This window comes from Pristiophorus japonicus, chromosome 29, assembly GCF_044704955.1.
Source record: "Pristiophorus japonicus isolate sPriJap1 chromosome 29, sPriJap1.hap1, whole genome shotgun sequence".
In the NCBI taxonomy this organism is placed as follows: Eukaryota; Metazoa; Chordata; class Chondrichthyes; family Pristiophoridae; genus Pristiophorus; species Pristiophorus japonicus.
Window position 1 is genome coordinate 9956160 of NC_092005.1, and position 12533 is coordinate 9968692.

Here is a 12533-nt window from a genome sequence, read left to right on the forward strand (position 1 = left end):
TTTTTTTTCTCAGTTCTTCTTTTTTTCACATTATTTTTCACAGTTTTTTTCTAAGTTTTTCTTAAGTTTTTTCAGTCTTTTATTCTCAGTGTTTTTCTCACTTTTTCTCCTCAGTTTTTCTGCTCAGTTTTTCTAGTCAGTTTTTTCTCATTTTTTTTCAGTTCTTCTTTTTTTTCACAGTTTTTTTCACAGTTTTTTTCTAAGTTTTTCTTAAGTTTTTTCAGTCTTTTATTCTCAGTGTTTTTCTCACTTTTTCTCCTCAGTTTTTCTGCTCAGTTTTTCTAGTCAGTTTTTTCTCATTTTTTTTTCAGTTCTTCTTTTTTTTCACTTTTTTTCACAGTTTTTTTCTAAGTTTTTCTTCAGTCTTTTCTCTCAGTTCTTCTTTTTTTCACAGTTTTTTTCACAGTTTTTTTCTAAGTTTTTCTTCAGTTTTTTTCTCAGTTCTTCTTTTTTTTCACAGTTTTTTTCACAGTTTTTTTCTAAGTTTTTCTTCAGTTTTTTTTCTCAGTTCTTCTTTTTTTCACATTATTTTTCACAGTTTTTTTCTAAGTTTTTCTTAAGTTTTTTCAGTCTTTTATTCTCAGTGTTTTTCTCACTTTTTCTCCTCAGTTTTTCTGCTCAGTTTTTCTAGTCAGTTTTTTCTCATTTTTTTTCAGTTCTTCTTTTTTTTCACAGTTTTTTTCACAGTTTTTTTCTAAGTTTTTCTTAAGTTTTTTCAGTCTTTTATTCTCAGTGTTTTTCTCACTTTTTCTCCTCAGTTTTTCTGCTCAGTTTTTCTAGTCAGTTTTTTCTCATTTTTTTTCAGTTCTTCTTTTTTTTCACAGTTTTTTTCACAGTTTTTTTCTAAGTTTTTCTTAAGTTTTTTCAGTCTTTTATTCTCAGTGTTTTTCTCACTTTTTCTCCTCAGTTTTTCTGCTCAGTTTTTCTAGTCAGTTTTTTCTCATTTTTTTTTCAGTTCTTCTTTTTTTTCACAGTTTTTTTTCAGTTTTTTCAGTTTTTCTGCTCAGTTTTTCTGCTCAGTTTTTTCTCAGTTTCTTTTCTCAGTTCTTCTTTTTCACATTTTTGTGCAGTTTTTTTCTAAGTTTTTCTTCAGTTTTTTCAGTCTTTTTTTCTCAGTGTTTTTCTCAGTTTTTCTCCTCAGTTTTTCTGCTCAGTTTTTCTGCTCAGTTTTTTCCTCAGTTTCTTTTCTCAGTTCTTTTGTTTCAGTTTTCTGCACCGTTTTTTTCTAAGTTTTTCTTCAGTTTTTTTCAGTTTTTTTCACAGTTTTTTTCTATGTTTTTCTTCAGTTTTTTCAGTCTTTTTTTCTCAGTTTTTATTCTCAGTTTTTTTTCTTCGTTTTTCTGCTCAATTTTTCTCCTCAGTTTTTTCTCAGTTTATTTTCTCAGTTCTTTTTTTCACAGTTTTGTGCACAATTTTTTTCTAAGTTTTTCTTCAGTTTTTTTTCTCAGTTCTTCTTTTTTTCACAGTTTTTTTCACAGTTTTTTTCTAAGTTTTTCTTAAGTTTTTTCAGTCTTTTATTCTCTGTTTTTCTCAGTTTTTCTCCTCAGTTTTTCTGCTCAGTTTTTCTAGTCAGTTTTTTCTCATTTTTTTTTCAGTTCTTTTTTTTCAATGTTTTTTTCACAGTTTTTATTCTCAGTTTTTTTTCTCAGTTTTTCTGCTCAGTTTTTCTGCTCAGTTTTTTCTCAGTTTCTTTTCTCAGTTCCTTTTTTTCACAGTTTTGTGCACAGCTTTTTTCTAAGTTTTTCTTCAGTTTTTTTCTCAGTTCTTCTTTTTTTCACAGTTTTTTCCCAAGTTTTTCTTAAGTTTTTTCAGTCTTTTATTCTCAGTGTTTTTCTCACTTTTTCTCCTCAGTTTTTCTGCTCAGTTTTTCTAGTCAGTTTTTTCTCATTTTTTTTCAGTTCTTCTTTTTTTTCACAGTTTTTTTCACAGTTTTTTTCTAAGTTTTTCTTAAGTTTTTTCAGTCTTTTATTCTCAGTGTTTTTCTCACTTTTTCTCCTCAGTTTTTCTGCTCAGTTTTTCTAGTCAGTTTTTTCTCATTTTTTTTTCAGTTCTTCTTTTTTTTCACTGTTTTTTTCACAGTTTTTTCAGTTTTTCTGCTCAGTTTTTCTGCTCAGTTTTTTCTCAGTTTCTTTTCTCAGTTCTTTTTTTTCACATTTTTGTGCACAGTTTTTTTCTAAGTTTTTCTTCAGTTTTTTCAGTCTTTTTTTCTCAGTGTTTTTCTCAGTTTTTCTCCTCAGTTTTTCTGCTCAGTTTTTCTGCTCAGTTTTTTCCTCAGTTTCTTTTCTCAGTTCTTTTGTTTCAGTTTTCTGCACCGTTTTTTTCTAAGTTTTTCTTCAGTTTTTTTCAGTTTTTTTCACAGTTTTTTTCTATGTTTTTCTTCAGTTTTTTCAGTCTTTTTTTCTCAGTTTTTATTCTCAGTTTTTTTTCTTCGTTTTTCTGCTCAATTTTTCTCCTCAGTTTTTTCTCAGTTTATTTTCTCAGTTCTTTTTTTCACAGTTTTGTGCACAATTTTTTTCTAAGTTTTTCTTCAGTTTTTTATCTCAGTTCTTCTTTTTTTCACAGTTTTTTTCACAGTTTTTTTCTAAGTTTTTCTTAAGTTTTTTCAGTCTTTTATTCTCAGTGTTTTTCTCAGTTTTTCTCCTCAGTTTTTCTGCTCAGTTTTTCGAGTCAGTTTTTTCTCATTTTTTTTTCAGTTCTTTTTTTTCAATGTTTTTTTCACAGTTTTTTTCTAAGTTTTTCTTAAGTTTTTTCAGTCTTTTATTCTCAGTGTTTTTCTCATTTTTTCTCCTCAGTTTTTCTGCTCAGTTTTGCTAGTCAGTTTTTTCTCATTTTTTTTTCAGTTCTTCTTTTTTTTCACTGTTTTTTTCACAGTTTTTTTCTAAGTTTTTCTTCAGTTTTTTTTCTCAGTTCTTCTTTTTTTTCACAGTTTTTTTCACAGTTTTTTTCTAAGTTTTTCTTCAGTTTTTTTCTCAGTTCTTTTTTTTCACAGTTTTTTTCACAGTTTTTTTCTAAGTTTTTCTTCAGTTTTTTTTCTCAGTTCTTCTTTTTTTCACAGTATTTTTCACAGTTTTTTTCTAAGTTTTTCTTTTTTTTCACAGTTTTTTCCCAAGTTTTTCTTCAGTTTTTTCAGTTTTTCTGCTCAGTTTTTCTGCTCATTTTTTTCTCAGTTTCTTTTCTCAGTTCTTTTTTTTCACATTTTTGTGCACAGTTTTTTTCTAAGTTTTTCTTCAGTTTTTTCAGTCTGTTTTTCTCAGTTTTTCTCCTCAGTTTTTCTGCTCAGTTTTTCTAGTCAGTTTTTTCTCATTTTTTTTTCAGTTCTTCTTTTTTTTCACTTTTTTTCACAGTTTTTTTCTAAGTTTTTCTTCAGTCTTTTCTCTCAGTTCTTCTTTTTTTTCACAGTTTTTTTCACAGTTTTTTTCTAAGTTTTTCTTCAGTTTTTTTCTCAGTTCTTCTTTTTTTTCACAGTTTTTTTCACAGTTTTTTTCTAAGTTTTTCTTCAGTTTTTTTTCTCAGTTCTTCTTTTTTTCACATTATTTTTCACAGTTTTTTTCTAAGTTTTTCTTAAGTTTTTTCAGTCTTTTATTCTCAGTGTTTTTCTCACTTTTTCTCCTCAGTTTTTCTGCTCAGTTTTTCTAGTCAGTTTTTTCTCATTTTTTTTCAGTTCTTCTTTTTTTTCACAGTTTTTTTCACAGTTTTTTTCTAAGTTTTTCTTAAGTTTTTTCAGTCTTTTATTCTCAGTGTTTTTCTCACTTTTTCTCCTCAGTTTTTCTGCTCAGTTTTTCTAGTCAGTTTTTTCTCATTTTTTTTTCAGTTCTTCTTTTTTTTCACAGTTTTTTTTCAGTTTTTTCAGTTTTTCTGCTCAGTTTTTCTGCTCAGTTTTTTCTCAGTTTCTTTTCTCAGTTCTTCTTTTTCACATTTTTGTGCAGTTTTTTTCTAAGTTTTTCTTCAGTTTTTTCAGTCTTTTTTTCTCAGTGTTTTTCTCAGTTTTTCTCCTCAGTTTTTCTGCTCAGTTTTTCTGCTCAGTTTTTTCCTCAGTTTCTTTTCTCAGTTCTTTTGTTTCAGTTTTCTGCACCGTTTTTTTCTAAGTTTTTCTTCAGTTTTTTTCAGTTTTTTTCACAGTTTTTTTCTATGTTTTTCTTCAGTTTTTTCAGTCTTTTTTTCTCAGTTTTTATTCAGTTTTTTTTCTTCGTTTTTCTGCTCAATTTTTCTCCTCAGTTTTTTCTCAGTTTATTTTCTCAGTTCTTTTTTTCACAGTTTTGTGCACAATTTTTTTCTAAGTTTTTCTTCGGTTTTTTTTCTCAGTTCTTCTTTTTTTCACAGTTTTTTTCACAGTTTTTTTCTAAGTTTTTCTTAAAGTTTTTTCAGTCTTTTATTCTCAGTGATTTTCTCACTTTTTCTCCTCAGTTTTTCTGCTCAGTTTTTCTAGTCAGTTTTTTCTCATTTTTTTTTCAGTTCTTCTTTTTTTTCACAGTTTTTTTTCAGTTTTTTCAGTTTTTCTGCTCAGTTTTTCTGCTCAGTTTTTTCTCAGTTTCTTTTCTCAGTTCTTCTTTTTCACATTTTTGTGCAGTTTTTTTCTAAGTTTTTCTTCAGTTTTTTCAGTCTTTTTTTCTCAGTGTTTTTCTCAGTTTTTCTCCTCAGTTTTTCTGCTCAGTTTTTCTAGTCAGTTTTTTCTCATTTTTTTTTCAGTTCTTCTTTTTTTTCACAGTTTTTTTTCAGTTTTTTCAGTTTTTCTGCTCAGTTTTTCTGCTCAGTTTTTTCTCAGTTTCTTTTCTCAGTTCTTCTTTTTCACATTTTTGTGCAGTTTTTTTCTAAGTTTTTCTTCAGTTTTTTCAGTCTTTTTTTCTCAGTGTTTTTCTCAGTTTTTCTCCTCAGTTTTTCTGCTCAGTTTTTCTAGTCAGTTTTTTCTCATTTTTTTTTCAGTTCTTTTTTTTCAATGTTTTTTTCACAGTTTTTTTCTAAGTTTTTCTTAAGTTTTTTCAGTCTTTTATTCTCAGTGTTTTTCTCATTTTTTCTCCTCAGTTTTTCTGCTCAGTTTTGCTAGTCAGTTTTTTCTCATTTTTTTTTCAGTTCTTCTTTTTTTTCACTGTTTTTTTCACAGTTTTTTTCTAAGTTTTTCTTCAGTTTTTTTTCTCAGTTCTTCTTTTTTTTCACAGTTTTTTTCACAGTTTTTTTCTAAGTTTTTCTTCAGTTTTTTTTCTCAGTTCTTCTTTTTTTTCACAGTTTTTTCCCAAGTTTTGCTTCAGTTTTTTCAGTTTTTCTGCTCAGTTTTTCTGCTCATTTTTTTCTCAGTTTCTTTTCTCAGTTCTTTTTTTTCACATTTTTGTGCACAGTTTTTTTCTAAGTTTTTCTTCAGTTTTTTCAGTCTGTTTTTCTCAGTTTTTCTCCTCAGTTTTTCTGCTCAGTTTTTCTAGTCAGTTTTTTCTCATTTTTTTTTCAGTTCTTCTTTTTTTTCACTTTTTTTCACAGTTTTTTTCTAAGTTTTTCTTCAGTCTTTTTTCTCAGTTCTTCTTTTTTTTCACAGTTTTTTTCACAGTTTTTTTCTAAGTTTTTCTTCAGTTTTTTTCTCAGTTCTTCTTTTTTTTCACAGTTTTTTTCACAGTTTTTTTCTAAGTTTTTCTTAAGTTTTTTCAGTCTTTTATTCTCAGTGTTTTTCTCACTTTTTCTCCTCAGTTTTTCTGCTCAGTTTTTCTAGTCAGTTTTTTCTCATTTTTTTTTCAGTTCTTCTTTTTTTTCACTGTTTTTTTCACAGTTTTTTCAGTTTTTCTGCTCAGTTTTTCTGCTCAGTTTTTTCTCAGTTTCTTTTCTCAGTTCTTTTTTTTCACATTTTTGTGCACAGTTTTTTTCTAAGTTTTTCTTCAGTTTTTTCAGTCTTTTTTTCTTAGTGTTTTTCTCAGTTTTTCTCCTCAGTTTTTCTGCTCAGTTTTTCTAGTCAGTTTTTTCTCATTTTTTTTTCAGTTCTTCTTTTTTTCACAGTTTTTGTTCAGTTTTTTCAGTTTTTCTGCTCAGTTTTTCTGCTCATTTTTTTCTCAGTTTCTTTTCTCAGTTCTTCTTTTTCACATTTTTGTGCAGTTTTTTTCTAAGTTTTTCTTCAGTTTTTTCAGTCTTTTTTTCTCAGTGTTTTTCTCAGTTTTTCTCCTCAGTTTTTCTGCTCAGTTTTTCTGCTCAGTTTTTTCCTCAGTTTCTTTTCTCAGTTCTTTTGTTTCAGTTTTCTGCACCGTTTTTTTCTAAGTTTTTCTTCAGTTTTTTTCAGTTTTTTTCACAGTTTTTTTCTATGTTTTTCTTCAGTTTTTTCAGTCTTTTTTTCTCAGTTTTTATTCTCAGTTTTTTTTCTTCGTTTTTCTGCTCAATTTTTCTCCTCAGTTTTTTCTCAGTTTATTTTCTCAGTTCTTTTTTTCACAGTTTTGTGCACAATTTTTTTCTAAGTTTTTCTTCAGTTTTTTTTCTCAGTTCTTCTTTTTTTCACAGTTTTTTTCACAGTTTTTTTCTAAGTTTTTCTTAAGTTTTTTCAGTCTTTTATTCTCAGTGTTTTTCTCAGTTTTTCTCCTCAGTTTTTCTGCTCAGTTTTTCGAGTCAGTTTTTTCTCATTTTTTTTTCAGTTCTTTTTTTTCAATGTTTTTTTCACAGTTTTTTTCTAAGTTTTTCTTAAGTTTTTTCAGTCTTTTATTCTCAGTGTTTTTCTCACTTTTTCTCCTCAGTTTTTCTGCTCAGTTTTTCTAGTCAGTTTTTTCTCATTTTTTTTCAGTTCTTCTTTTTTTTCACTGTTTTTTTCACAGTTTTTTTCTAAGTTTTTCTTCAGTTTTTTTTCTCAGTTCTTCTTTTTTTTCACAGTTTTTTTCACAGTTTTTTTCTAAGTTTTTCTTCAGTTTTTTTTCACAGTTTTTTTCTAAGTTTTTCTTCAGTTTTTTTTCTCAGTTCTTCTTTTTTTTCACAGTTTTTTTCACAGTTTTTTTCTCAGTTTTTCTCCTCAGTTTTTCTGCTCAGTTTTTCTAGTCAGTTTTTTCTCATTTTTTTTTCAGTTCTTTTTTTTCACTGTTTTTTTCACAGTTTTTTTCTAAGTTTTTCTTCAGTTTTTTCAGTCTTTTTTTCTCAGTTTTTATTCTCAGTTTTTCTAGTCAGTTTTTTCTCATTTTTTTTTCAGTTCTTCTTTTTTTTCACTGTTTTTTTCACAGTTTTTTCAGTTTTTCTGCTCAGTTTTTCTGCTCAGTTTTTTCTCAGTTTCTTTTCTCAGTTCTTTTTTTTCACATTTTTGTGCACAGTTTTTTTCTAAGTTTTTCTTCAGTTTTTTCAGTCTTTTTTTCTCAGTGTTTTTCTCAGTTTTTCTCCTCAGTTTTTCTGCTCAGTTTTTCTGCTCAGTTTTTTCCTCAGTTTCTTTTCTCAGTTCTTTTGTTTCAGTTTTCTGCACCGTTTTTTTCTAAGTTTTTCTTCAGTTTTTTTCAGTTTTTTTCACAGTTTTTTTCTATGTTTTTCTTCAGTTTTTTCAGTCTTTTTTTCTCAGTTTTTATTCTCAGTTTTTTTTCTTCGTTTTTCTGCTCAATTTTTCTCCTCAGTTTTTTCTCAGTTTATTTTCTCAGTTCTTTTTTTCACAGTTTTGTGCACAATTTTTTTCTAAGTTTTTCTTCAGTTTTTTATCTCAGTTCTTCTTTTTTTCACAGTTTTTTTCACAGTTTTTTTCTAAGTTTTTCTTAAGTTTTTTCAGTCTTTTATTCTCAGTGTTTTTCTCAGTTTTTCTCCTCAGTTTTTCTGCTCAGTTTTTCGAGTCAGTTTTTTCTCATTTTTTTTTCAGTTCTTTTTTTTCAATGTTTTTTTCACAGTTTTTTTCTAAGTTTTTCTTAAGTTTTTTCAGTCTTTTATTCTCAGTGTTTTTCTCATTTTTTCTCCTCAGTTTTTCTGCTCAGTTTTGCTAGTCAGTTTTTTCTCATTTTTTTTTCAGTTCTTCTTTTTTTTCACTGTTTTTTTCACAGTTTTTTTCTAAGTTTTTCTTCAGTTTTTTTTCTCAGTTCTTCTTTTTTTTCACAGTTTTTTTCACAGTTTTTTTCTAAGTTTTTCTTCAGTTTTTTTCTCAGTTCTTTTTTTTCACAGTTTTTTTCACAGTTTTTTTCTAAGTTTTTCTTCAGTTTTTTTTCTCAGTTCTTCTTTTTTTCACAGTATTTTTCACAGTTTTTTTCTAAGTTTTTCTTTTTTTTCACAGTTTTTTCCCAAGTTTTTCTTCAGTTTTTTCAGTTTTTCTGCTCAGTTTTTCTGCTCATTTTTTTCTCAGTTTCTTTTCTCAGTTCTTTTTTTTCACATTTTTGTGCACAGTTTTTTTCTAAGTTTTTCTTCAGTTTTTTCAGTCTGTTTTTCTCAGTTTTTCTCCTCAGTTTTTCTGCTCAGTTTTTCTAGTCAGTTTTTTCTCATTTTTTTTTCAGTTCTTCTTTTTTTTCACTTTTTTTCACAGTTTTTTTCTAAGTTTTTCTTCAGTCTTTTCTCTCAGTTCTTCTTTTTTTTCACAGTTTTTTTCACAGTTTTTTTCTAAGTTTTTCTTCAGTTTTTTTCTCAGTTCTTCTTTTTTTTCACAGTTTTTTTCACAGTTTTTTTCTAAGTTTTTCTTCAGTTTTTTTTCTCAGTTCTTCTTTTTTTCACATTATTTTTCACAGTTTTTTTCTAAGTTTTTCTTAAGTTTTTTCAGTCTTTTATTCTCAGTGTTTTTCTCACTTTTTCTCCTCAGTTTTTCTGCTCAGTTTTTCTAGTCAGTTTTTTCTCATTTTTTTTCAGTTCTTCTTTTTTTTCACAGTTTTTTTCACAGTTTTTTTCTAAGTTTTTCTTAAGTTTTTTCAGTCTTTTATTCTCAGTGTTTTTCTCACTTTTTCTCCTCAGTTTTTCTGCTCAGTTTTTCTAGTCAGTTTTTTCTCATTTTTTTTTCAGTTCTTCTTTTTTTTCACAGTTTTTTTTCAGTTTTTTCAGTTTTTCTGCTCAGTTTTTCTGCTCAGTTTTTTCTCAGTTTCTTTTCTCAGTTCTTCTTTTTCACATTTTTGTGCAGTTTTTTTCTAAGTTTTTCTTCAGTTTTTTCAGTCTTTTTTTCTCAGTGTTTTTCTCAGTTTTTCTCCTCAGTTTTTCTGCTCAGTTTTTCTGCTCAGTTTTTTCCTCAGTTTCTTTTCTCAGTTCTTTTGTTTCAGTTTTCTGCACCGTTTTTTTCTAAGTTTTTCTTCAGTTTTTTTCAGTTTTTTTCACAGTTTTTTTCTATGTTTTTCTTCAGTTTTTTCAGTCTTTTTTTCTCAGTTTTTATTCAGTTTTTTTTCTTCGTTTTTCTGCTCAATTTTTCTCCTCAGTTTTTTCTCAGTTTATTTTCTCAGTTCTTTTTTTCACAGTTTTGTGCACAATTTTTTTCTAAGTTTTTCTTCGGTTTTTTTTCTCAGTTCTTCTTTTTTTCACAGTTTTTTTCACAGTTTTTTTCTAAGTTTTTCTTAAAGTTTTTTCAGTCTTTTATTCTCAGTGATTTTCTCACTTTTTCTCCTCAGTTTTTCTGCTCAGTTTTTCTAGTCAGTTTTTTCTCATTTTTTTTTCAGTTCTTCTTTTTTTTCACAGTTTTTTTTCAGTTTTTTCAGTTTTTCTGCTCAGTTTTTCTGCTCAGTTTTTTCTCAGTTTCTTTTCTCAGTTCTTCTTTTTCACATTTTTGTGCAGTTTTTTTCTAAGTTTTTCTTCAGTTTTTTCAGTCTTTTTTTCTCAGTGTTTTTCTCAGTTTTTCTCCTCAGTTTTTCTGCTCAGTTTTTCTAGTCAGTTTTTTCTCATTTTTTTTTCAGTTCTTCTTTTTTTTCACAGTTTTTTTTCAGTTTTTTCAGTTTTTCTGCTCAGTTTTTCTGCTCAGTTTTTTCTCAGTTTCTTTTCTCAGTTCTTCTTTTTCACATTTTTGTGCAGTTTTTTTCTAAGTTTTTCTTCAGTTTTTTCAGTCTTTTTTTCTCAGTGTTTTTCTCAGTTTTTCTCCTCAGTTTTTCTGCTCAGTTTTTCTAGTCAGTTTTTTCTCATTTTTTTTTCAGTTCTTTTTTTTCAATGTTTTTTTCACAGTTTTTTTCTAAGTTTTTCTTAAGTTTTTTCAGTCTTTTATTCTCAGTGTTTTTCTCATTTTTTCTCCTCAGTTTTTCTGCTCAGTTTTGCTAGTCAGTTTTTTCTCATTTTTTTTTCAGTTCTTCTTTTTTTTCACTGTTTTTTTCACAGTTTTTTTCTAAGTTTTTCTTCAGTTTTTTTTCTCAGTTCTTCTTTTTTTTCACAGTTTTTTTCACAGTTTTTTTCTAAGTTTTTCTTCAGTTTTTTTTCTCAGTTCTTCTTTTTTTTCACAGTTTTTTCCCAAGTTTTGCTTCAGTTTTTTCAGTTTTTCTGCTCAGTTTTTCTGCTCATTTTTTTCTCAGTTTCTTTTCTCAGTTCTTTTTTTTCACATTTTTGTGCACAGTTTTTTTCTAAGTTTTTCTTCAGTTTTTTCAGTCTGTTTTTCTCAGTTTTTCTCCTCAGTTTTTCTGCTCAGTTTTTCTAGTCAGTTTTTTCTCATTTTTTTTTCAGTTCTTCTTTTTTTTCACTTTTTTTCACAGTTTTTTTCTAAGTTTTTCTTCAGTCTTTTTTCTCAGTTCTTCTTTTTTTTCACAGTTTTTTTCACAGTTTTTTTCTAAGTTTTTCTTCAGTTTTTTTCTCAGTTCTTCTTTTTTTTCACAGTTTTTTTCACAGTTTTTTTCTAAGTTTTTCTTAAGTTTTTTCAGTCTTTTATTCTCAGTGTTTTTCTCACTTTTTCTCCTCAGTTTTTCTGCTCAGTTTTTCTAGTCAGTTTTTTCTCATTTTTTTTTCAGTTCTTCTTTTTTTTCACTGTTTTTTTCACAGTTTTTTCAGTTTTTCTGCTCAGTTTTTCTGCTCAGTTTTTTCTCAGTTTCTTTTCTCAGTTCTTTTTTTTCACATTTTTGTGCACAGTTTTTTTCTAAGTTTTTCTTCAGTTTTTTCAGTCTTTTTTTCTTAGTGTTTTTCTCAGTTTTTCTCCTCAGTTTTTCTGCTCAGTTTTTCTAGTCAGTTTTTTCTCATTTTTTTTTCAGTTCTTCTTTTTTTCACAGTTTTTGTTCAGTTTTTTCAGTTTTTCTGCTCAGTTTTTCTGCTCATTTTTTTCTCAGTTTCTTTTCTCAGTTCTTCTTTTTCACATTTTTGTGCAGTTTTTTTCTAAGTTTTTCTTCAGTTTTTTCAGTCTTTTTTTCTCAGTGTTTTTCTCAGTTTTTCTCCTCAGTTTTTCTGCTCAGTTTTTCTGCTCAGTTTTTTCCTCAGTTTCTTTTCTCAGTTCTTTTGTTTCAGTTTTCTGCACCGTTTTTTTCTAAGTTTTTCTTCAGTTTTTTTCAGTTTTTTTCACAGTTTTTTTCTATGTTTTTCTTCAGTTTTTTCAGTCTTTTTTTCTCAGTTTTTATTCTCAGTTTTTTTTCTTCGTTTTTCTGCTCAATTTTTCTCCTCAGTTTTTTCTCAGTTTATTTTCTCAGTTCTTTTTTTCACAGTTTTGTGCACAATTTTTTTCTAAGTTTTTCTTCAGTTTTTTTTCTCAGTTCTTCTTTTTTTCACAGTTTTTTTCACAGTTTTTTTCTAAGTTTTTCTTAAGTTTTTTCAGTCTTTTATTCTCAGTGTTTTTCTCAGTTTTTCTCCTCAGTTTTTCTGCTCAGTTTTTCTAGTCAGTTTTTTCTCATTTTTTTTTCAGTTCTTTTTTTTCAATGTTTTTTTCACAGTTTTTTTCTAAGTTTTTCTTAAGTTTTTTCAGTCTTTTATTCTCAGTGTTTTTCTCACTTTTTCTCCTCAGTTTTTCTGCTCAGTTTTTCTAGTCAGTTTTTTCTCATTTTTTTTCAGTTCTTCTTTTTTTTCACAGTTTTTTTCACAGTTTTTTTCTAAGTTTTTCTTAAGTTTTTTCAGTCTTTTATTCTCAGTGTTTTTCTCACTTTTTCTCCTCAGTTTTTCTGCTCAGTTTTTCTAGTCAGTTTTTTCTCATTTTTTTTTCAGTTCTTCTTTTTTTTCACTGTTTTTTTCACAGTTTTTTCAGTTTTTCTGCTCAGTTTTTCTGCTCAGTTTTTTCTCAGTTTCTTTTCTCAGTTCTTTTTTTTCACATTTTTGTGCACAGTTTTTTTCTAAGATTTTCTTCAGTTTTTTCAGTCTTTTTTTCTCAGTGTTTTTCTCAGTTTTTCTCCTCAGTTTTTCTGCTCAGTTTTTCTAGTCAGTTTTTTCTCATTTTTTTTTCAGTTCTTCTTTTTTTTCACAGTTTTTTTTCAGTTTTTTCAGTTTTTCTGCTCAGTTTTTCTGCTCAGTTTTTTCTCAGTTTCTTTTCTCAGTTCTTCTTTTTCACATTTTTGTGCAGTTTTTTTCTAAGTTTTTCTTCAGTTTTTTCAGTCTTTTTTTCTCAGTGTTTTTCTCAGTTTTTCTCCTCAGTTTTTCTGCTCAGTTTTTCTAGTCAGTTTTTTCTCATTTTTTTTTCAGTTCTTTTTTTTCAATGTTTTTTTCACAGTTTTTTTCTAAGTTTTTCTTAAGTTTTTTCAGTCTTTTATTCTCAGTGTTTT